At 30.1% G+C, this 24,506-nt stretch overlaps 1 long non-coding RNA gene across 1 annotated transcript in view; it reads left to right on the top strand.

Moving 5' to 3' along the window:
* The window catches only part of LOC142327012 (uncharacterized), a 273,168-nt gene extending 259,689 nt beyond the window's left edge, over positions 1–13,479 (top strand). The window contains exon 5 of the long non-coding RNA XR_012756892.1: positions 13,396–13,479. This is a non-coding gene — a long non-coding RNA (uncharacterized LOC142327012). The remainder of the gene's footprint in view (positions 1–13,395) is intronic.
* Positions 13,480–24,506: the final 11,027 nt, after the last annotated feature.

Below are 24,506 nucleotides of genomic sequence, written 5' to 3'. Positions count from 1 at the left end.
AAAAGAATTATGTGTGCATTCTGTTCTTTCGGCGTTGCTTAGTAATTCTTAACTTTTCCTCTACAATGTGTATTCAAGAACTGAAAACTACGGACCATGCCAAAAGACTAAATTATTGTCGATGGTTTAAAAAATTTATTGTTCAAACAGTTTCATCTGAGGGTATATTAATTCACAAAATACACGACTGTGGTCGACAACTAACCCTTGAGTTACACGAACAACATTTACACGAAGCGAAAATTGGAGTCTGGGTCGTTGTGAGTAGAACGCGCATTGCGGGTTCAGTCTTTTTGAAAATATAATTAATGGTGATTATTATTCTGCTGTTTTAACAGATTCATTAGTCGGTTAACAGAAGGAGAAATCATTCACGTTTCGTCGGTTGGTTCCAACAAGATGGCGCCACAGCGCACGAAGCTAACAGGACACTGACTTTTTTACGAATTGTCTTTGGTGAACGAATCATTGCGAAGGGTTTGTGGCTTCACGATCGTCTGATCTGACTCCCCCCCCCCCGATTACTTTCTATGGGGGGGGGCAGCGAAATAAGCAGTGTATCGTAACAGACCATGCACAATTGACGAAAACCTCAATAACGGGATACGTACAAGATATTCCAGTACATTAGCTGGTTTAAGTGTTTGAAAACAAATTGAAACATGTGCAGTGTTGTAATGATGTTGAAGGAAGTCATTTTCAGCACCTTTTATAAACTATTCCAGTTATTGTAATACCCGTTTCTATAAAATGATGAAATAAAAATACAAAGTAATAATCAAGAAAGTTTTGTCATTACACTTCCATAATTCCAGTCCATTGCAATTTTCCGAATGCACTGTATGAAATCTGTACATATAAAACAAAATGTCCTGACTGACTCATTATCAACGCCCAGCAAAAACTACTGAGGATAAATTGATGAATGTGTATGCACCTTCTTCTTACGGTGTAACAAGCATACTAAGAAATAATTTTTTGAAATTCTTAGTTTAAAGGGTTAAAATTGCAGTACCTGTCAGTTTTACTATTTTTTTAATTTCTCGGTAACAAATGAAGATACTAACCTGATTTTTAATGTTTTTTATCTTTATGTGAATATCTAAAAACCAATTTCTAGATTTTTCGAAATTCGACCTTGAAACGGGTGAAGAAAAATAAAAATATTTTGTACTTTGATTACAAATTTTTCCCATTTCCGACTATATTAAACGATATATTCACCCAATTTAGACTTGCAAATACTTTTCAGGTATATTTATGTAAAAACCATTTCTACAAACCATATATTTATTTAAAAACCATTTTATGTTTTTTTTTTTAATTTCGATTTTTAAGGGGTGCGACGCCGTACGGCGCGGCGGCTCAACCAACCCAGCCTCTGCCATTGTTAATGTATGTGAGGCGCCACTGGGCTGCACCTGCCTACTTGACTAAAGAAAATAAAATTAAAAAAAATTAAAAGGAATATATGAGAAACGAAGTGCGGTCACCTCATAAGTGTTGTTTGTCGGGCAACGTTAAGGAACGGGCAAAATCATTTTTTACTCGTACGAAGGCGAGGTAATCAGCTGTAACTAATATTTGTAAGATTTAGACTATTTTGAAACTCGCATTATTCAGATCAATACGAAGTTTTGGGTCCTGTACTGGAACAAACTCTTCCTATGAATAAATTGCAATACACTGATAGCTTATATAAATTGAACAGGCTTTACATTTATTTATAATTATTGTCACAAGCACGAGTTTAATGAACATTGAGAGGTCCTAGTCTTGGTCCTGACCGCCAATCTTTCTATCTCTTTTTTAACTCGTGGACATTTAGTACTATTTGTGTTCATTTCTTTTTAAGATATTTTGTATTTTTTAATAATTATTTATTTTTTGTAATTTAAAAAATATAAAAAAACTTGGCATTGAGGAATTAATATTGCATTCAAGCTGAAATTCTGATTATGTGTTTCGCTAGCAAAACCGCGACGGGAAATGGTAGTATTAACATAATAAATCAAAATCCCTTTCGGCACACCGGAAGGCGGAGGTAGATTTCACCGGTGCTAAGTAGAGAATAAAAAATATTTTCACCTTAAAGTTAAAGTTTCCACTTTAAAAAGTTTCACATGTTTAGCGTATATCAAGCACCAATCTTACAATTCCAGCAATATTTTGGTATTTCTTGCCGTAAGGGTTGGTCAATCAAAAATTGTGTCAGGGATAAAGGTTTTAGGTAATGTTTAGATGACTAACGACGACTTTAAAACGATTCGATACTGTGCCTTTTAAGGGAGGTATGATTTTTTTGTGTTTGAAACCTCATTTTTTCCACTCCCTGGGCCAGTGGTTGGTGACATCAAAAAACTTTACTTAGATAAGTTTTAGGCTCTTATCCAAAGAGTAGTAGGAATTTTAAACGAATTCGATATTTTACTTAATAAGAAAGTTATAGCGATATTTTGTTTTTTCGAAAAAGCCCTCCCCCTATTTTCAGCCCCGTGGTCCGATTTTGCTCATTAACGAACTCGATCGAGATTTTGGGTCGTTATATTTTATTTATTAATTTATACTTTTGAGCTGACTGAGGTTTTGGGGTCTGGAAGATGTGAAACGTGAAGATATGTCGAAATTTTTCGGTAGTCGAATAATGGTACCCATTTCTTATGAAATCTCTAATATAAATAAATTTAATACTTTTAAATCTCTAAATATTGGACTGCGTTATTTTAATTTATGGTCGTCAAACAATGATCTGATATCTTATTTTTTATCTGTTAAAATTCTTCCTGATTTTTTTAAGAAACCCCAAAAGATTATGCATTTCAGATAGGAGTATATGGCGTAATAAATATTTAATAATGATAATAAATTAGTGTTTTATTAAGAGGCTTCAAATGGAAATATTACGTTTGATTTTATTGCAAATAAAATCAAATTGATCGTCCCTAGAGAATATGTCGTGTAACAAAACATCTAGAAATGTCATAATAATGAAACAAGAAATGCTACCGTTATCATTAATGAGAATTCTTATACCTGTTTTTTAGTGCAACGTTTTTAGAGAAACATCTTGTTTAACTGTTAAAACAATAACCGGTATATTTTATTGGAATTTTAGATAATGTCTGACTAAAATTATTATTTAGACGTATAATTAATTAAAGCAACCTTATTACTATTAACTAAAACTCTTACTTAGAGTAGACAGTTTTACACGGTTAAACTCCTTAGTGGACTTATTCGTTTTATGTATTACTATAGAAAATATCCTCGTATCACATGTGAATCTACGTTGATCATGAATATAAACAGCAAGTGCGTCCTGAAGAAAACATATTTACATTTATTATTTTGTTTCAGATCATTTACATTTAAATGGCTACACAGTGATTTCTCAACGTTACCGTTGTTCACTCTTATATAACTTTATGACTCTTATTTTGATACTTTTTACCGAAAAAGATAACACACTCATACCCTATAATTCTGCGTTAAAATAGATAAATAAATATATATGTAAAACGTGATACAAAAAGTTATATAATTTTCTTTTTTATTGCTTCTCTTCGAAAGAATCTTTCAAAGCTATATTTTTTATAACTACGATTACTGGAATGTGTATTTGGTATACAATATATATAATATTATAAGATATTCCTGGAAGTGGCAGTTTTTATTATGTTGAAATTTTTATTTTTGGAAAAAGTTTTACGCCTTATAAATTAGTATTCAAAATTAAAATTTTTTTAAATAAAAAATCTCTTTTAAAAACAATTAATTTATCAATAATTTTATTTTAAAAAGATTCGTTTTGTACTTTTTATACATTTTAAAACATCGCATTTATTTGTATTCTATGTGGTTCATCATGCAATACAACATTTTTTTCATATTTTAATTCATCACAGAACATCAATATTAATTAAATTTCCACAAAAAATAAGTAGGCCTATATGCAATTGTAGAAATATATAGGTTGTAAAAATAAAACTGTCGTAAAATTACCAAAAGCTGAAATTTACTCAGCGATTTAATATTATAAAAGACAATTTTTTGAGGGTTAAGGACCACGCAAATATACATTCTTCGGGTTTCTTTTACTTTTCTCCCAACATTTGTTCATTCTTTCCGCTTGTTTGATCCTTCAATCTTCCAACCATTTCTCTTTGGGGCCATTCTTTTTCTTCCTCAACGTTTCAAACTCAGTTTCGTGTTGTATTTTTTGTCTGAAAAGCTATTCTATCTTTCATTTTCTGTTCTAGGATCCCTAGGTTCTATAAAGAAATTATTTATTAAAAATTAAAAATAATTTTTATTATAAATGTTGAAAGAAGACAATTACAAAAGTCATACTATCTCGGTTGTGGGATTCTATTTATTTGAATTAGTTATTTTTAAGCTTATAATTATTTGACACATTTCTCTTTCAAATACCAGAGCCCCTCATCTCTGGCCCACGGGACTCTCTGTAACTAAATATCAATCCGATTATATAACGTATCTTGCGCTCGCTTGTACACAGGACATTCGTCTGACCACAACTATGGTGAGCTGACTTCCCAATACGAGCATAGTTCACACAAATAGGCGTACCCCATCCTTTTTAACCGAGCAATCCTTTGCATAATGACCTTCTTTAGTGCAGTAAGAGCAAATCTCATTTTCTTTGCAATTTTTGGCCGCGTATCCAAGACCTGAATATCTAAAACATCTACTTACTTTCAAGAAATCCTTAATTTTACAAGACTGAAAGTCAATAAATACACGACCTCTTAATAAATACAGCCCTAAGCCACTTACAATTTCCGCCCGGTAAACAATTTCAAACGTACTTCCAAACTCATCAACGCTGTACGTAGTATTCTGGGTCCTAACTGCATCAATAAATACTTGTTCACCTAAAGCACGTGAAACATCTTAAACACAGACATTAGTTACGAGGCCGAAGAGGCCTCGCAACTACTGTATGGGATATTGCTGTATTCTCTCATTATGTTTTATTTCAATAGAAAATTATATTTTACATTATATTTACAGAATACATTATATTTTACTTACAGAATAATTTGTTGCTGTTGGCTTACTTAGTTGATGTATTTTCACATTTAAACTACTTTAATGTGAATTTATAAGAACAAGATAAAAGCATTTTATTAACGACAGACAGAGTTCATGGTTTTATTAAAATGCTTGGTATCTGGATTATTCGCCTTAAAAGCAAAAATTATGATATGTTTCCAATCACTTCCGATTATATCGAAAAAATTTGGATGAAGAAGATACTATTATCCTAGGATCTAAGTGTCTCCCCCCCCCCTGTATGACCACCAGTGGGGAGACACTCCCCCCTGTATGAATGAAAAGACTTCTGACTGTATTTAAATAATTATCTTTCTACTTTTTTGTAATTAAACAATATATTTCATATTTTATCAAAAAACTTTTAAAAAATATTAAATAAGACGATTTATTTATAAAGAATTTCTTTTTTATAAGGCTTTTTAAATTCCTTTTTATCGATAAAATATCAAAGGGTTTAATAAACTATTATTCTCCAGCGTGATAATTAAATTTTTTACTTACATAATGTGAAATTCCTGTTAGATTAATTTCAGAAAAGAAATTAACCGTGAATATTTTTCAATTTTTTATTACTTAACTCAAGAAAGATTGGGGATAAGTGTACCCAAAATCCGATGAGATTATATAATAATTTTAATGTTTAACCAAAGGAATTACTTTACTGATAATTAAAGAAAGAGCTATTAATCTAAATCTAGTTTTTGTCTAAAGAGTTAAAAATCTAGTTTATATTTAACACGTGTCCTAAACTAAGTATAAATTATAAATATGTATCTATTTGCTATTACAAAATATTCACATAATTTTTACTAAAGATAATAGGTACATGTAGGAAGATAATATAAAATATAATTATAATTCAATTTAAAAAAAAATTGTATAAAGATTGCTGATTACAACAGGCAATAAAATTCTTAATATATATTTTTTACTGAAGTACACCCGTAGTACGATCATAGGTTCTGGCTTCTGTCCAGTACCTGTAAACCTTTATGGTAATGTCCTGGTTCTGGCTCCAGACAGTTCCTATGCCAAGACGAGATCTCCCCCTCTCTCCAAACATCTATAATAGTCAATATTCTTCATAAAATGCCTTCCTCCTATTGGCGGTTACCGGATTTCGTATTGGCTACTGAGAGATTTTTACAATATATACCAGTTATAAAATATATTCTCATGTTAAAGTATATTCTCCATATAAATGCATCATAAGTTTTACCCTAAACACACATATGTATATATATATCAAGCAGACTGAGATTTTATGTATTCGTATGTCCTGGAAGTACTCTGTTCTTGTGTATTTCATATTTGTAATTTTTCAAATTTATAAACCTTTTGCTCGGTTTAAATGATATGTTTAAAGTTAGAATAGTTTGCTTTTAGATGTTCAACATTGAACCATTTCAGTGTTGAACATAATATGTTAAAAATATAAAATTTTTTGATTTTGTCTTTTGCAAAAAAAAAATTATGAATTTGTAAAAAAATTCCTTTTTTTATTCACATTTCAAAAATATTATTTTATTAATATCGTTCAGTGATTTATGGGAATGATCGCATTTGGGTAAAATTACGATATTTTTTCAAATGATCTTAATACAAATCGAAGAATTTCGGATATAATCCAGTTTTTAACCTTCGTTTATGTTGTTTTTATATAAAAATTAATTAGATCAATTTAGCAATGTAAAGTAAAAAAAAAGAAGACATATACTAGACAGATAAAAAAATTTCTTAACCCAAAGAACTATTTTTTACATGAAAAATATTACATATAAGTAATAAGTTAATCTCGTTTAAAACTGTCAGTAGTATATAATAAATAAAATCCTTTGTAGAGCTCTTGGAATATCTATTATGAGATTGAAGGAATAAAATCTCGTCTGAATTCCCAAGAAATACCAGGAAAGCAACTCAAGTTTATTTACCTTAAAATCTCTTCTAAAAATCTTGGTGAATAAAAAGATTAAAAATTCTTGATGTTGTATACCTTTTTAATTAAATTTGTTTTAAATATTTAATAATTTTAATAATATTTTATTTTATCATAATTATATTTTTATATTTATGTACCGTTTATTGTATATTTAATAATTTAATTGATATCACAAGGTGAAAAATAATAATTTTTTTAAAAGGTATACAAACAATACAGATTATCTAAAATTTCTTAAATTTTTTTTTACATATATTTGCACATTGTAGCTCATTACGATATATTAGCGGTAATTATCATTATGTTATATTATTACGAAGTCGAGAGTTCTATAGTTCAAATCCTAGTAAAGGCTTTTATACGGATTTGAATACTAGATCGCGGATACCGGTGTTCTTTGGTGGTTGGGTTTAAATTAACAACAAACCTCAGGAACGGTTGACCTGAGACTGTACAAGACTACACTTCATTTACATGCATACATGCATCCTCTGAAGTAATACCTTGCGGTGGTTCTGGAGGCTAAACAGAAAAATAAATTATATCCAAAAAATCATATTGGAGTAATTTTTCGCCATGAAATTTTTAAGAAAAGTTAAAATGATTAATTATTAATTTTCAAATGAATGGATTTGTAATTATAAAAATCTTTTGGTTTTTGATTAATTATAAGCATCTTTTTCAGGGTAGTTCTGATTGTATTTTTATTAATTGCGCCTATTTATGCATTACTACATTCGATACTATTCGATAAGTAATCGAATATGTCTACAAGAAGGTGATAAGACGGAGTAAATTATGAAAAACAAGTTCCATTAATTTGAAAGCAAGTCGTTTGCATTTCTAGCGTAATTACTTTGTTATTCTGATCAACTAGTATAAAATAGACTGTTAGAGATTTTAAGCTATTATTTTTTTTTTTTTTTCTAGTACAGATATGACGCTTGTATTACACTTTGGAACGAAAAAGATTTTTTTTTTGTCTCAGGAAGAAAAATATGTGTTAAGTATTTTTTCTCCTGAGTTCAAATATGATATCGGGTTTTCCCCCATCAGGTATACAATTAACAATGTTGATGGATTATGATGAAGATTATAAAAAAAATAATGATAAACAATAGACAAGAATTAGCGTTGAGACGTAGTAATAACGACGTAAACGCGATACACGCTACACTTTCAGATCATAAATCTAAATTAAGAATAACGGAAATCGTATGGATTGTATCGTATTTAAAAGCGGCGCCTGAATATTAATTGGTATTTGTTAAATTGAAAGAGAAAAATAAAGATGTGCGTATGGAATTTAGTGGGAACTTCACGAACATCCAACAGTTTCTCAAACAAATTCTATCACGTGGAATGTAAAAACATCATCCCAGTTAGACAAACTGCGTTATGTTATTGTAGGTTTCCAAACCGATAAGGAAAGATAACTCTGTTAAAGATATTTCGAAATTTGATTCTTGTAACGTGAGAAATATTAAAGTGATGGTATATTTCACCCGATATCCATATGAAGATTTACATATGGGAAACATATAATGTATAAACTGTTTACAGAATTTCAAAAGTCATACTATAAAAATATCGAGTCACCAACACATTTTCGGATTACAAAAAACAATTATCCATTATAGGTGATTGATCGGGACAAGATGAATCTATAAAAGTAGGTGTTGTTGATTTGAGAATTAAAATTGAAACCGAAGAAAATTTCAAGCCCAACACAACAGCATATTGCTGTTGCGCATACGACAACGTTGTCGGGCATTCACCATTAAAAGTTATAAAGCAAGAATAGTCGATTAGGTTTTACTTTTTTGCTGTCGCTGTAAATTGAAAAGATTGTAATGGCCAACTTCGCCCGAAAATAATCAGCGTTATTGTACGATCATATTTTTTAACATGCATACGCTATTGTGGCTTCAGTACGACAAGAAAATAATTAGCGTTATTATATACTTGAATTTTTTACGCTCATAAACTATTGTCGCTTTTATACAACAAGAAAATAATTAGCGTTTTATTTAATAAAAATTAAAATATATATAAAACAAAAAAAGGGGGAAACTATATACATATGTATGTAATTGCGGTTACATGAAAAAATTAACCGCATGCTTCACCATCAGAGTTGTGTTCAAGCTTCCGCTGTACATTGGCTCACGCGATCACAGGATTAGAGGTTTCGGACCGAAACGTTTTTAGCGTTTCGATCGCTCCGCTCTTTCCTCGGCCGTTCTGCGATTCATTCAGTCTTAGAAAGCGTTTTATTATTTTTGTAAATAAATAAGCGAACCCTGCTCGAAAACCGGGCTCGAACAACGCAATTGGCTGTCTGAACACTCTTTGCGTCCCGAAACCGAGTGCTCGAAACAATACGTCGTGTCACGTGCACTTTGCATCACATCTAATATAATGAATTGTCAATTTTAATAAACGTAACTTATTGCTGTTAGTTTTTAATGTATCTAACAGGCATATAGATAAACATGGTTTTTTCATTACTATTGATTATAATGGATCAAAGGTCGCATTTTATAATATTAAAAGTTAATTTATAAAAACAACTATATTATTTTAATTGACGGCTGTATACAATGCGGGGAATCTCCTACTAATGATAGACGTCATCAACAGGCTATAGTATGTTATAATTAAATACATTAAATAACGAACCACGGCAAGTGATGCAGAATTTCAGGGTGTATTTTCCATAATGAACATGCTTTTATTTTAAATTTACATAGTGAAAGAATGGATTTAATGAAAAATTACCTGATGAAAGAGCGGTTCTGGTGGATGCAAAAAAAAAAAATTAATTAAAGAAGCCTGAGGCAACGCACCAAGTATTGATGCAGTACCTCAGGTTTCCATACTACTAGAACAAGGTATTTTCATAAAATATTACCTATGTTATATTATGTTTTTTTTTTTAAATGAATTTTATAAATTAAATCAAACGAATAGAATGTATATTCTATTTTTATTTATACGACGCATGTATATTTAAATATAAATATATTTTTTGTTTAATTGATAAATGTCTTTAAGGAAACACTTTTAATAAATTTGTAGTTGATATATATAGTTTAGTATTGTAGATTGATCCACTATTTTGTTTTTTCTTAAGCTCTGTTCTTAGTTAAGTCGTTATTTCTTATTTCCCACTTATGGTGAATGACAGTAATTTCCTTTTTTTAAACGCCGTTTCCATCATTGCTATCCTGCGGTATAACTTCCTACATTTTTGTGCCATTAGATAATAATCATCATCATTATCATTGTTATCATCCTTTTTTCCTTTTCCCATTTCATGTTATTTATTTTTCTTTGCTTTATCACAATATTCTAAAACTGCTTGCTCGGATCCTCTTTAGTAAATTAAATTTTTATCGTACACATTTTCCTTTTTATTGAAAACTCATTCTTTTTATGTTGTTTATTTTGCTAGTCTGCTTTATAATAATTAAATATAATTTATTATAATAACATGTTAATATTCTTAGAGAAAATTTATTCAGTTGATTAGCTGATCGTCCGATCATAAATACTATTTTCTTGAGTAAATGAAACTTTTTTTTATTAAAACGTGTGTTTTTTTTTTTTAATATACATTTAGGGACAGATTATTTTAATTATATTTTTAGTTTTTATTACCTGAATAATCCTCGGTTCCCTCAGTTTCTAATTTTCTGTATTATTTGGAAGAGTTCACTTTTGTCACATTCTGAAATAACCCTAGCCAAGAAACGTTCTAGGAACTTTAAAGTAGGTTAAAATTAAAAAACTTCTTCAAAAAGGATTTGGTTTAATTTTTTACAATCTATTTTTTTATAAATGCAATCAGCTATTTGCATTTACTGAATAACTATATTAATGTTAAAAACAACTGAAAGAAAATGTGTACACCTTAATCGTGATAGTGCCTGTTTCACTAAAATGTTCCGGCGACATCGATGACGTGACGTGAATCTTGATCTCAGTCCTGCAGGAAGCTTCCTGGCGCTCGATAAGATTAGGCGTGAAGAGAAGGCGGAAGTGAGCTACCCAAGAGAAGTGATTGGTCTTATTGCTGCAAAAAGGAGGCTTAGGAGACGATGCTATAGGAGGCCTGAAGATAGGACAACTTGAACAGGGCCGCCTGCAGATTGAAACGACCACTTAATTCTATTAAAAAGGAGTTCATTCAGAAATTACCTTGAAAGTCTGTCCCCTTCACGTAGAGATGGTTACTCTATACGGATGGCCATAAAGAGCTTTCAACGGCCTCCACCCTTTTTCCTTTTCTGAAGGCTTTGAATGGGTCGTGGACTCTGAATGATGCGGAAAGCCAAAACTATTTGCTACTTTCTTGAGAAGTCAAGGACGCCGCATATCAAGCGGCGCCCTTGTGAACAGGAATCTTATATTCTTTAGCAGCCCGATTTCTTTGAGCCTACCTATTATGCAGCTTTTCTCAGCAGAGGTTCTACAAGCGTTCAGGAACGGACAAAACTCACAGAAGGCCTCTGGTTTTAACTTGATCTCTAATAAGATGCTATTTGTTCTTCCTACCACATCCATTCAGTACATAACGGAATTATTTAATAGTATCCTCCGGATGACATACTTCCATCCCGAGTGGAAAGTTTCACAAATGGTTGTGGTTTGGAAACCGAGTAAACTTGTTCATGATGCATCCTCGTACAGGCTAATAAGCCTGTTTGCTACTCTGTCGAAGGTATTTTTTAGAGGTTATTTCTTCGCAGGATGTGACCTATTCTGGAGCAGTCAGTTTATTCCAGATCACTAGTTCGGTTTTCGCAGTGGACACCCTACTATTAAGAAAACGCACAGACTTGTTAATGTCATCAGCAGGAGCCTAGTGGAGATGAGGTACTGTATAACAGTACTTCTTAGATGTCCAACAGGCCTTTGACAAGGTCTGACTGCCTGGGTTTTCATACATGTTGAAAAAAGCTTCCTGAAACTTATTACCTTGTTCTTCGTAGCTACCTGGATGGGCGTTTCTCCCAGGTAAAAATAATTAATAATTATCTACGTTCTTTGACAGTAAGTCGGGGGTTGCGCAAGGCTCACTTTTGGGTCCTATCTTATACTGTATTTTCACTAACCACTTTATGACAACTAATATAGACGGGAGGTGAAGCTTAATTTAATAAACTTTTTGCTTTTAAATTTAGAATTTATTTTTCTCTGTTTCAAGAATTTATTTCTTTTCGTTTCTCTGTTAAAGGGTTGTTTTTATTTCTCAATATGTCATTATTTTAAAAAATGAGGTATTTGAACGTCTTATTTTTTATGAAAGTATAATAAGAAAGAATTTCATAAAATATATTTATCATAAAGTACTTATTTTTCTTTTAGATTTAATATTATAACTATCCTTGGTAAGAAATTATCTTAATGAAATAATTTTATCTTATATTTTTTATCAGCTACAGAAATATACCTTCATTTTTCGTATGAGAATCTTTTCCCAAATTAAAAATAAATTGTAAAACTTTTGACGTATTAAACTAATTTGAGCAGACTGAAGTTAAAGTCATAGTTTCCTATATAAACGATGCGTAGTTTGTTAAATTGCGTTTAAACTTTGACCTTGATTAATTACCAAAGCAATCCACTACAAAACTGCTGATGTGTTTGTGTTAACTAGTCACGGATAACCCAAATAAATAGTATAATTTTTGTAGAGAGTTACTGTGGAAGTTAATCAAACAAACAATTAATTAAACAAACTTAATTTTTAATTAATGGTCATTTTCTCAGTAACTTGTGTTTTTTTCACTAAACTTTTATTAATTTTGGGGGAACCTATATCTCGATAAATTAAAATAAATAAATGAAATTTATCAGAACATTCGCTGAACCAAAGGAAAAAAAGTGTGGATAAATTTATTTAAATGAGTCAACTCCATTCGGTACCCATTGCAAAAATTAAGAATCACAGTGACTAATTAATTTTTCTCTAATGAATGTCTGTAAAATATTTAATATTCTCACAACCATGAGGATAACGAACCCGTCAGGGTTCTGGCTAGACGGTCGTGCGAGCGAAGCGAGCCCTTACTGGCTAGTATATATATATATATATATATATATATATATTTAATGTAGCTATTATTGGTAGAATTATTTAAAAATAATTACATGTCCCATTTCGTCAATACACAAATTAAATTTTTGATGCGTGTTAAGCTACGGAGTGATGAATCTACAATTGTACACCGTTATATTCCACATTTAATCATTGTACAGTGTATAATCCACCTTTCTTGTTATCTTTGTATTGATGTGGATCACATATTATTATTATTATTATATTTTATTTATTTTATTCTGTTATTTGTTTTGTTTTAATTATTTAGGGATGTCTAATAATAAGAAAATTATTAACATAAGGTCAATGCGAGTTTGCTGTTGGATATTCGCCATCGGGTTTTCCAATTTCCTATCAGTAGCAGGTATGTGATTTATATATTACATTCATGTGTATTATATTTTTTATTGAAAGGTGAAGAGAGATTGATGAAAGGAGGTAAGTTTTTTCCTTCTCACTCATCATGAGTTAATTAGTTAAGTAAACATAGTTGTGTATGTAGTGTATGGGCACGTTGTGTATGGGCAGTTCTAATCTGGCTATTGCATTCCAAACCAGAATGTTAATTTTTCATTGGGTACTGTTTAATTATTATATGTTGACTGAATGTACGTGACTATTAGGAATTTTAACTATACGTCTGATTAATTATATGGCCATGATCGGCAGTTCGTTCGTAGAATGAGTAAGAAGTCATCGTGAAGTACCGTGAAGCCATCTTCACGGTATCATTGTTTTGAAGAGTATTGGTGTATTTATTGTTATGACGAAAATATTGTAAACTGCATTTATTTTATTTTATAAGTACTGTTTACTTGATGAACTTATAATTTTTCTTTTTTGTTAAATAATATGAGTATGGAATGATGCATTTCAATATCAAAATTGTAATGAAATTTTCTCTCTTAAATTTAAAGAAGTAGGTTGTGATATAAAAAATATTAAAGTAACTTGCACCACATCTGTAATTATTTTATTCTATTCTTTATAACATAAAAAATGTTAAGTAAATGTCATATGTATATATATATTTTTTTTCTATACATATTAAACATTTAGTAAGGTATTGCTTCAAACACAAACTCGGTAGGCAGAATAATTTATATTAACTGGTTTTGCAACAGAAAGAGTTCGTTCATTCATTTAAGTAGAAAACGCCTTCAAAATAACATGATGCTATAACATTTACACTTTGTAATGCAAGAAATCTGAACTGTTGAAAACAGGCGTTATGTGTAAACGAAAATTGCCTTAACGTAAATTATATTATTTCCAATCTCACGACCATTAGAAAGCGAATTCTACTTAAAAGTTATTCTAGTCCAACTTTAATTATTAAAACATCTCGAGTGTTAAAATTGCAGATGAGTTCTGTAATTCATTTTAAAGCAAAATTTAGTTCGCAAATTTACATTTTGCTATTTTCTGATTACATCTTTGCAAAATAAGTTATTAATTTTAAATATAAATATATATACAATTTGAGGAAATTAAACTGGATTATTTTTTTGTTTCTAAATTAGTTTTTTAGTGTTACATATTGCATGTGTGTATGCGCGCGCGCGTGTGTGAAGAGAATTTTTTTTAAAATAAGTTATTAAATAGGATAGATTAATCGCAGGTTATTTTACTGAGTATTTTTTTTGTTATTGAATGAATTTACTGAGGTTGAATTTAATGAGTCTAGTTACGTACGAGAAGCATCTGAAAAACGTTATGAACTTTTAAATTTACACCTTTTTAAAAACGTTTGGTATTATCAACTGATGTAATGTTGTTTAATCATTAAATTCAAGCAAATCGCCAGTATGTTATCAACCCTGAGACAAAATAGTGTTGACGACGGTCTAAATTTAATTTATTTATGGGAATTAAATTATCAAATGTAACTTCTACCATTGATATTTACTAAAAACTATTTTATTTCCGAAGATGCAATCTGAGACGTTGCAGGTTTTCTAACCATGGAGTTCTTAAAGAATACAGTTTTTTCTTTTCACCAGAAAAACTTTCAAATATTATTTATAGCCTTTTGTCACTTTTTTACTTTTTCCAATATTAAAAAAATGCTTCATTTTAAGGATCACCATTTTCATTAAGAAGATAAAACTTTTTTTTAATAATATATATATATATATATTATTAATATGTATATATATATATATATATATATATATATATATATATACAAACATGCATACATACATATTTAATTAATTGTTATAATCCAAACTAAAGTAGTACAGATTTTCAGAAGGTCGTTCACTCTCACCGCTATGTTTAATTAGATAAATGCTATTTACAAGGACATTGATGGTAAAAGAAGTAATGTGTACATTTTTGATCTCAATAAATAGTTTTATGTAGTAAATATTACTTTATAAAATGAAAAAAGGCGGCTTTATGCTTCAGCAAACAAATAGGTTAAATCTTACATAACCGGTAATAAACAGATTATTGAAATAGGTTCATTTTTTCTTCAGTAAGTCAAAGACGTTGCGTACAGACATTACGCGTCTGTATTGTTATACACGTCAACTGTGTACGTTCTGTTTTATTCATATTTATTTATGAACGATTTCCTGACCTAGATGAAAAGTTTCACGCTACACGGTAACAAATCATCAGATATGTCGCAAAAATTTATCTTACATCGATATGTTAAGATGGCCTTGTCGATTCCTTTAAAACCAGAATCCAGGATCAGATAAAGTGGCCCTTCCTTGTACGGTTTACCTGTTTAGCTGTCAGATTAGACTAACGAGTTTTTAAATCACAAAACGGTAAAAAATTACTTCAACAGTATAATTTCAAAGATTTATTAATAAAAAATTTGACGTGGACACCCCATAACTTACTTGTACACCTATTATATTACATTACACATTGTTTTTAAAATGAAAGTACATAAAGTTTTATTTCACTAATGACTTCTGATATTTTTTTTTATAGTTATTATTAAATTATTATTTATCAATGAAAATAAGTACCACTTACGATTATCGTTGAAAAGCTCTCAACGAGGGCTTATTACTGCAGTTAACAAAAAGTTCAAAATCCAGATTTTTTGGGCTTTTTTGGACCGGTTGATTGCAATCAAATCAAAAGAAGAGGCGCACAACTAGATGTTACAACGGTCCTAAATCCAAAATTTCAACAACCTACGGTTAATCGTTTTTGAGTTATGCGAGATACATATGTACGTACAGACCTCGCGCCGAAACTTGTCAAAATGGATTCAGAGATGGTAAAAATAAATATTTCCGCTGAAATCTGAAAACCGAAATTTTTTCGCGATTACAATATTTCCTTTACTTTGTACAAGGAAGTAAAAATAAGTCCTAGTAGTGTATATTTATCTGTTTTCGAGAAATCTGGGGTAAAAGACAAAATATTGGGGTCGATAAACACACTGCTTTTCGTTTAGCGTAAAATAACTTTGTTAATTGGCTAAAACTCATATAAAAGTTTTAAGCAGATTTATAGATTTTTAAATTTTATTAATAAAGTCCACAGAAATTTATTGTATTGTTATGTTAGAATCTACATTTTTTACATATTTTAAAATGTGATTCAAATCTGAATTATTTCATTGTATTTTAATTGTTATTGTTCTTTGACTACATAAGGTGGGATATAAAAGGGTTATTTCCGTAAATTTTTACCGATATCTACAAATGTTTGTCATACACTGTTTTATGTATACAAAATAGTGATCTTCGTATTAGTTTTTTAACACATTTTATATATACTTATAGAGAAACAGGAAATTCTGATCTGTATTTCAACTTCGCTTTATAGCTATATAACTATACGTTTAGTTTTTAAAGAATAGGCGTGTCTTTTGCTGGAGAGGGATTCTTATATTATGAAACCGTGCGCGCGCCTAAACAAACCCCTTCATCATTGAACCAACCTGTGTGAGAATTTCATATGTAGCCCATCTGTTGTATGACTTTCCTTTCGTATAAGCGACCGAACTATAATATCCTCTTACCACCAGTATTAAAGCAGACTAAAAACTAAGCCGCCAAGGAACATTTACTATATTATACACTACAAAAAAGAGAGATACTTTTGAAATAAATTCTAACTACATAAAAAAAATGGAAGTCGTAAATTGTTTTATAACAGTTTATTTCAAAGTTTTTTTTGGAGACAATCAGCTAATGGTAAGTTATTTTTTCCACTACTTATTTAAAAGTTGTCGGCTATTTTTCATACAAAAAATTTGAATAGTATACCATACAAAATATTAAATGTTATAGAAATAAATCGTACAGGAATATTTCTAGTCGTTTCTTCATCTATTTCATATAAAAAATGATGTGATGATTAATTTTTTGTTTGACTTTTAAAAGTATAAAACGCACACACACACACACGCGCGCGCATATGTAAAATCTTCTCTCCTTATTCTTTTCACTATTCAAATTCTTTGATCAGTTTGAAGAATGATGTGCATAATTTGATTGTTTTGGCTGATTCAGTGTTACAACAGCTATATATTGTTTGTATCTAATTTAGCGAGAAAAATCAAATTATGTTCATCATATTTTGAACACGGGACATTTATAGTAATTCATAAAAGAATTATCTTATTAAAGGCTGTGATTTGAATGTATATGAAAATTTACAAATATATAACACAATTTTTATATGATACTAGCAGACCCGGCAATGCTTGGCTATTGCTAGATTTGAGTATATATAGATTAAATGAACACAATTGAAAGTTTGATAAAACATTAACAAAATGAACATTACGGAACTTCACAAAATTTAACCTTTTATTTAATTATTATTTATTAACCTATTATTATTTAATTATAGATACTTATTGTTTATTTTTTCTTATATAATTTAATAATTGATTCCAAATAACGAAACTTAGAAGGAATGCAATAAAGTAGTAAATCATTAATGTGTTGTGCAGTGGCGGCTCGTAGATAAAATTAGTGGGGGTGCTGCTCCAGAAAATGTTTTTCTAGGCCTTTTCAAAGCCATGGTTAAAGTTTTCTGTAAAGTAAAGGAACCGAAAAAATGAATCAAATAGAATAGCTGGAAGCAGGATAATAATCTAATTCTATACTTTATCATATTCAAGAATATGGTACGCGGATTTTAAGCACAATGTGCTTATAAACCGTATTCGGTTTAACCGAATAAATAATAAAATGTCAGTACGAGTAGAATAGAAATGCCGGTTTAAACGCAATTTCAAGGTCATTCGACGCTGTGAACCCCTGGTGCGAGGCTAGATGAGGCGAGGTGAGCACCTCGTGCGAGGCTATAACAAGGCGAGGTGAGCACCTCGTGCGAGGCTATAACATTGAGCTACTGACAGCTCCGTGGCGTGAGTGGTAGAGTTTCAGCCTTTCATCCGGAGATCTCGGGTTCTAATCCCGGTAAAATAATAAAACCTTTTAAAATATAAATATACAAATTTAATAAAAACTATAACAATTACGTCAACGAACAAGCAGATATAAATCGTTATTATTTTCCTTATGAAAAACGCTAAATAACTGCACAATCATGTTATGTGAACCCTGGTGCGAGGCTAGATGAGGCGAGGTGAGCACCTCGTGCGAGGCTATAACAAGGCGAGGTGAGCACCTCGTGCGAGGCTATAACATTGAGCTACTGACAGCTCCGTGGCGTGAGTGGTAGAGTTTCAGCCTTTCATCCGGAGATCCCGGGTTCGAATCCCGGTAAAATAATAAAACCTTTTAAAATATAAATATACAAATATAATAAAAACTATAACAATTACGTCAACGAACAAGTAGATATAAATCGTTATTATTTTCCTTATGAAAAACGCTAAATAACTGCACAATCATGTTTAGACCTGCTTATCTATTGCAGACACATCTGCTCAAGTTTTAACAATTTTTTTTTCCTTATAAACAGGAAACGCTTATCAACCGCTTGTTTCGACATCCTTATCACCAATCACATCCGCTCGACTCTGATTAAAACAAAAATTAATCTTTTCCTTATAAAACAGGAAAACAGTCAACCCCGCATCCTACCAACTGGTATAATTAGCGAACTTCGAACAGTGCACTACCATTTCAAAAGTGGATTTGATTGCAGACGAAGAGTTTATACTGTACGTTGTTGAATGTGATATATTTGAAAATTTTGATCCGAATATTGGTATATGTTTATATTGAATCAATTCGGAATATATATGAACGAAAGAAGAAGAAGCATCATAGTAAATAATCAGGTAAGTGTTTTGATTCTTAATAAGATAAGTTATGTAGAAAGCATTAATGGTGTTCTCACCTAACTTTTAGTTCAAACACTATTTAAAAAACTACCTAAGATAAGTCAGTGTCTTAAGAAATTAGAAATAATAACAGTAAAATCTCTGAAAATATAAATTTAATAAAAAAGTAGAATAATAAATTTTAAAAATTAAAAGAGAACTATTAACAATGTCCGCTATTATGTTATGGCATATAGATATAATTAAAATTAAATTTTGAAATATATCTGAAAAGTTAAACATATTTATTTAAACAAAATCGAAAATGTATGACTAGTTTACGAGCTCAAAATGCCACATCCATATCGTTAATATCGTATCGATTATAATTCGATATATCGTCCTAACCTAAAGTATTCGATATATCAGCATAACGTATTTTTAGTCGATGTTAATTTACGCGCGCAATTTTCCACATCTAATACCGTTTATATCGTTTCATCCTAACTTAATTAGTCGGTGTTAATATTAAGCATGCAAAGTGATACATCCAGTATAATTAAAATATAAATTATCCATATCTAACATTAATCAAAAAACTAGAAAAAGTATTTTTTCTTATTTGTTTAAGATATGCTCAATAAGCTGCCATATAATATCGTATTACAACTTTACGTAACTCTTCAAGTTTTTTCGGCTGCAAATAAAAATTATTATAAAAATTACATCATGCTTCATGTGGGTAACAAAAAAAATATATGTAAGGTACATAAAAACGATGTAAACGAATATAAAATGAACATAAAAGATCATGAAAGAACCATAATCAAACGTGAAACATACATAAACGAACATGAACCATACCTGAACAGTATACGAAACGAACATGAAACTTACATGATAAAAACATGAATTCAACATAAACGAACATGAAACAACTTAATCAATCATAAAATGAAAATGAAAGAGTTATAATTCAAATATTAAAGATCATAACAGAAACGTAAAAAGTCAAACAAAATGAAAATGAAAATTATTATAAAAAAATATGAAATGAGCATAAAAACAATGTCAACTTTGGACGATTTCTTCATGCTTACATTGGAATTCGTAAGTGTAAATCGTACTAGTGCCTTTATCTTCTGATAACCAGCATTAGAGTTACTTAATCAGTCAAATTTAACAAGATACATAAAAACGATGTAAACGGATATAAAATGAACATAAAAGATCATGAAAGAACCATAATCAAACGTGAAACATACATAAACGAACATGAACCATACCTGAACAGTATACGAAACGAACAAGAAACTTACATGATAAAAACATGAATTCAACATAAACGAACATGAAACAACTTAATCAATCATAAAATGAAAATGAAAGAGTTATAATTCGAATATTAAAGATCATAACAGAAACGTAAAAACGTCAAACAAAATGAAAATGAAAATTATTATAAACAAATATGAAATGAGCATAAAAACAATGTCAACTTTGGACGATTTCTTCATGCTTACATTGGAATTCGTAAGTGTAAATCGTACTAGTGCCTTTATCTTCTGATAACCAGCATTAGAGTTACTTAATCAGTCAAATTTAACAAGATACATAAAAACGATGTAAACGAATATAAAATGAACATAAAAGATCATGAAAGAACCATAATCAAACGTGAAACATACATAAACGAACATGAACCATACCTGAACAGTATACGAAACGAACATGAAAGAAACTTACATGATAAAAACATGAATTCAACATAAACGAACATGAAACAACTTAATCAATCATAAAATGAAAATGAAAGAGTTATAATTCGAATATTAAAGATCATAACAGAAACGTAAAAACGTCAAACAAAATGAAAATGAAAATTATTATAAACAAATATGAAATGAGCATAAAAACAATGTCAACTTTGGACGATTTCTTCATGCTTACATTGGAATTCGTAAGTGTAAATCGTACTAGTGCCTTTATCTTCTGATAACCAGCATTAGAGTTACTTAATCAGTCAAATTTAACTATAACTCAGTTGAGTTTGGTTTGATTTACGACTACATTAAAACTTAAGTAAATGTACAAGACATCTAAATTTAATTATCAAATGGACTTTACTCGTTTAAATCTGATCCGATTTCAAATGTTATTTGAGTTCCATCATATTAGTGGTCATATGTTGTATACCTGACTGGATACACATAGACGAGGTAACGCACAGGCTTTTAATAATCGTTTTTTCCTGTTCGAGGTCAAGACGTCGCTATCGATCACGTGATACCATTTCAATTTTTTTGTAATATCTGAAACAAATTAAAATAACATATATCGTAACATTGTTTTTTTTTTGGTGTGTTTCATTATATATATTATTTATTTTATTTGTTTAAAAGTATTTTTTAATTGTATTTATTTTAATTGTTTAAAAGTATTTATTTTTTTTTAATTTATAAAGTATTTTTTTAAATTTAATTAAATAATTTATTTGATTTGATTTGATTGAAAGTTATTTGATAATACCATACTGTTCCATTAGTATTTATTTTTTTAATTAATTAAAGTAAAACTTACCTTGCTAATTAAGATGAAAATGTAATGATCTCTCTCCGATCGATGTATTCACTTTCAATAACAGATTGCGAATGATGAAATCACACAAATTTTTTCACTTATTTACAATCACAACCGGATTTAAACGACGCAAGTTATAGGTAAGAAATTAAAATAAATACGATTCGTGGAATTATTTATCGTGTCGATAAGAACAAAAAAAAAATAATTGGCTTGTGGTTTTAATTATTAAAAAAAAAAAAAACATTTTCCTTATCGCATCCGCTCTTATTAGAGACGACGTTCCAGTTCGCACGTGCGCACTAACGGCTAGTGCGCATGCGCCGATTCATATACAAAAACGGCCCGAAAGAGAGAAGAGAGAAAATAAAGAGGGAAGGGGCAGGATAGGCATTCGTGTATCGGAGACTGCAACGATGGTATAGAAACGGTGGCTGTGTGTGTGTGTGTGTGTGTGTGTGTGTGTGTGTGTGTGTGTGTGTGTGTGTGTATTAATATTACTGTACCATAGCAAATACGATTCTTGGAATTATTTTTCGTGACGATAAGAATGATTTGATAAGAAAAATAATTGACTCAACCAGATGTTGTTAAGCAATTAAAATAAATATTGATAATAATAATTTATGGCTTTGATAAAAAAAAAAAAAAAAAAAAAAAATTGGTTCAATTCGTGGAATTAATTATCGTGACGATAACAATAAAAAATTATTTATAGCGTTGATAAGAAATAATTGGCTCGACCGGATGTGATTAGTAGATAAGAACTTAAAATAAAAATAATTTATGGCTTTATAAATTATATTAGGTATACATCATATTAGTGGTCATATGTTGTATACCTGACTGGATACACATAGACGAGGTAACGCGCAGGCTTTTAATATTCGTTTTTTCCTGTTCGAGGTCAAGACGTCGCTATCGATCACGTGGCTTGGGTGTGGTACTTTGTGCGCGTATGATAATTTCCATGTTTCTTTTGGTCGAGATGACGTAATGGTTTTTTCCTGTTCAAACATGTTTGAGCTCACGCGGCTTGGGTGTGGTACTTTGTGCGCGTGTAATAACTGTCATGTTTTCTATTGGTCGAGATGACGGCATTGTGTGAGTGGTGGGAAGAAGAGGTATATAATGCGTTATTATAAATACTGTTTAACTCATTCACTTCTTGTAACTCGCTGTGTTCGCTTGTATCTCATGTTTATATTGATTCAATACGGAATATATATTTGAACCAAAGAAGAAGAAGCATCATATTAAATAACAAGGTAAGTGTTTTGATTCTTAATAAGATATGTTTATGTAGAAAGCCTCTAAGCATTAATGGTGTTCTCACCTAACTTTTAGTACAAACACTAATTAAAACCTTCCTAAGATAAGTCAGTATCTTAGAAATTAGAAATATTAACAGTAAAATCTCTTAAAATATAAATTTAAAAAATTAAAAGAGAACTATTAAAAATGTCCTCTTTTATGTTATGTCACATAGATATAATTAAAATTAAATTTTGATGTATATCTGAAAAATTAAACATTTATTTAATTAAACAAAATCGAAAATGTTGTTTCCATTATAGAAACATCTAATTAAAAAAGTAAATATAATTACATTGTCTATGCATATAATCTTCGCTCATATTATATAACGAATCATGTTTTTTTTAAATTGCAAATTTTATTGTAATCTGTACAACGTAAGTTATAGACTACTCATGCTTCATGTGGCTAACAAAAAAAAATATGTAAGGTACATAAAAACGATGGATATAAACGAATATAAAATGAACATAAAAGATCATGAAAGGATCATAATCGAACGTGATACACGCATAAACGAACATGAACCATACCTGAACAGTATACGAAACGAACATAAAAGTTCATGAAACTAACATGATAAAAACATGAATTCAACATAAACGAACATGAAATAACTTAAACAATCATAAAATGAAAATGAAAGTCATAATTCGAATATTAAAGATCATAACATAAACGTAAAAGCATCCTAAATTATTATAAACAAATATGAAATGTGCATAAAAACAATGATAACTTTGGTCGATTTCTTCATGCTTACATTGGAATTCGTAAGCGTAAATCGTACTAGCGCCTTTATCTTCTGATAACCAGCATTAGAGTTACTTAAACAGTCAAATTTATCTGTAACTCACACGAGTTTGGTTTAATTTACGACTAAGTTAAAACTTAAGTATACAAGACAACTAAATTAAATTATCAACTGAACTTTACTCGTTTGATTAACTCTTATCCGATTTCAATTGTTATCGATTCATTCTTACGAATCGATACTGTGTACACACATCCGGTTGAAAATTAAAACTCAAGTAGCTGCTCCCTTTAAAGTCCGCCAACTAGGTACTTAAGCTGTCTCCTCTAGGCGATTTCTTCAGTCCTGCATTGGATTTCGTGAGAGTAAGTTGTACTAGTGCTTATATTCGGATAACCAGCCTTAGATTTACTTAAACAGTCAAATTGTAAGTTATCCGAGTTTGGTTTGATCTACGCCTACAACATCATAATTGTTAGCTTAATACAGCAATTAGACCGACTACGAT

The sequence above is a fragment of the Lycorma delicatula genome, chromosome 6 (assembly GCF_047948215.1).
Source record: "Lycorma delicatula isolate Av1 chromosome 6, ASM4794821v1, whole genome shotgun sequence".
In the NCBI taxonomy this organism is placed as follows: Eukaryota; Metazoa; Arthropoda; class Insecta; order Hemiptera; family Fulgoridae; genus Lycorma; species Lycorma delicatula.
The sequence above is the reverse complement of the archived record's forward strand: the minus strand, read 5'-3'. Positions and strand labels throughout refer to the sequence as shown.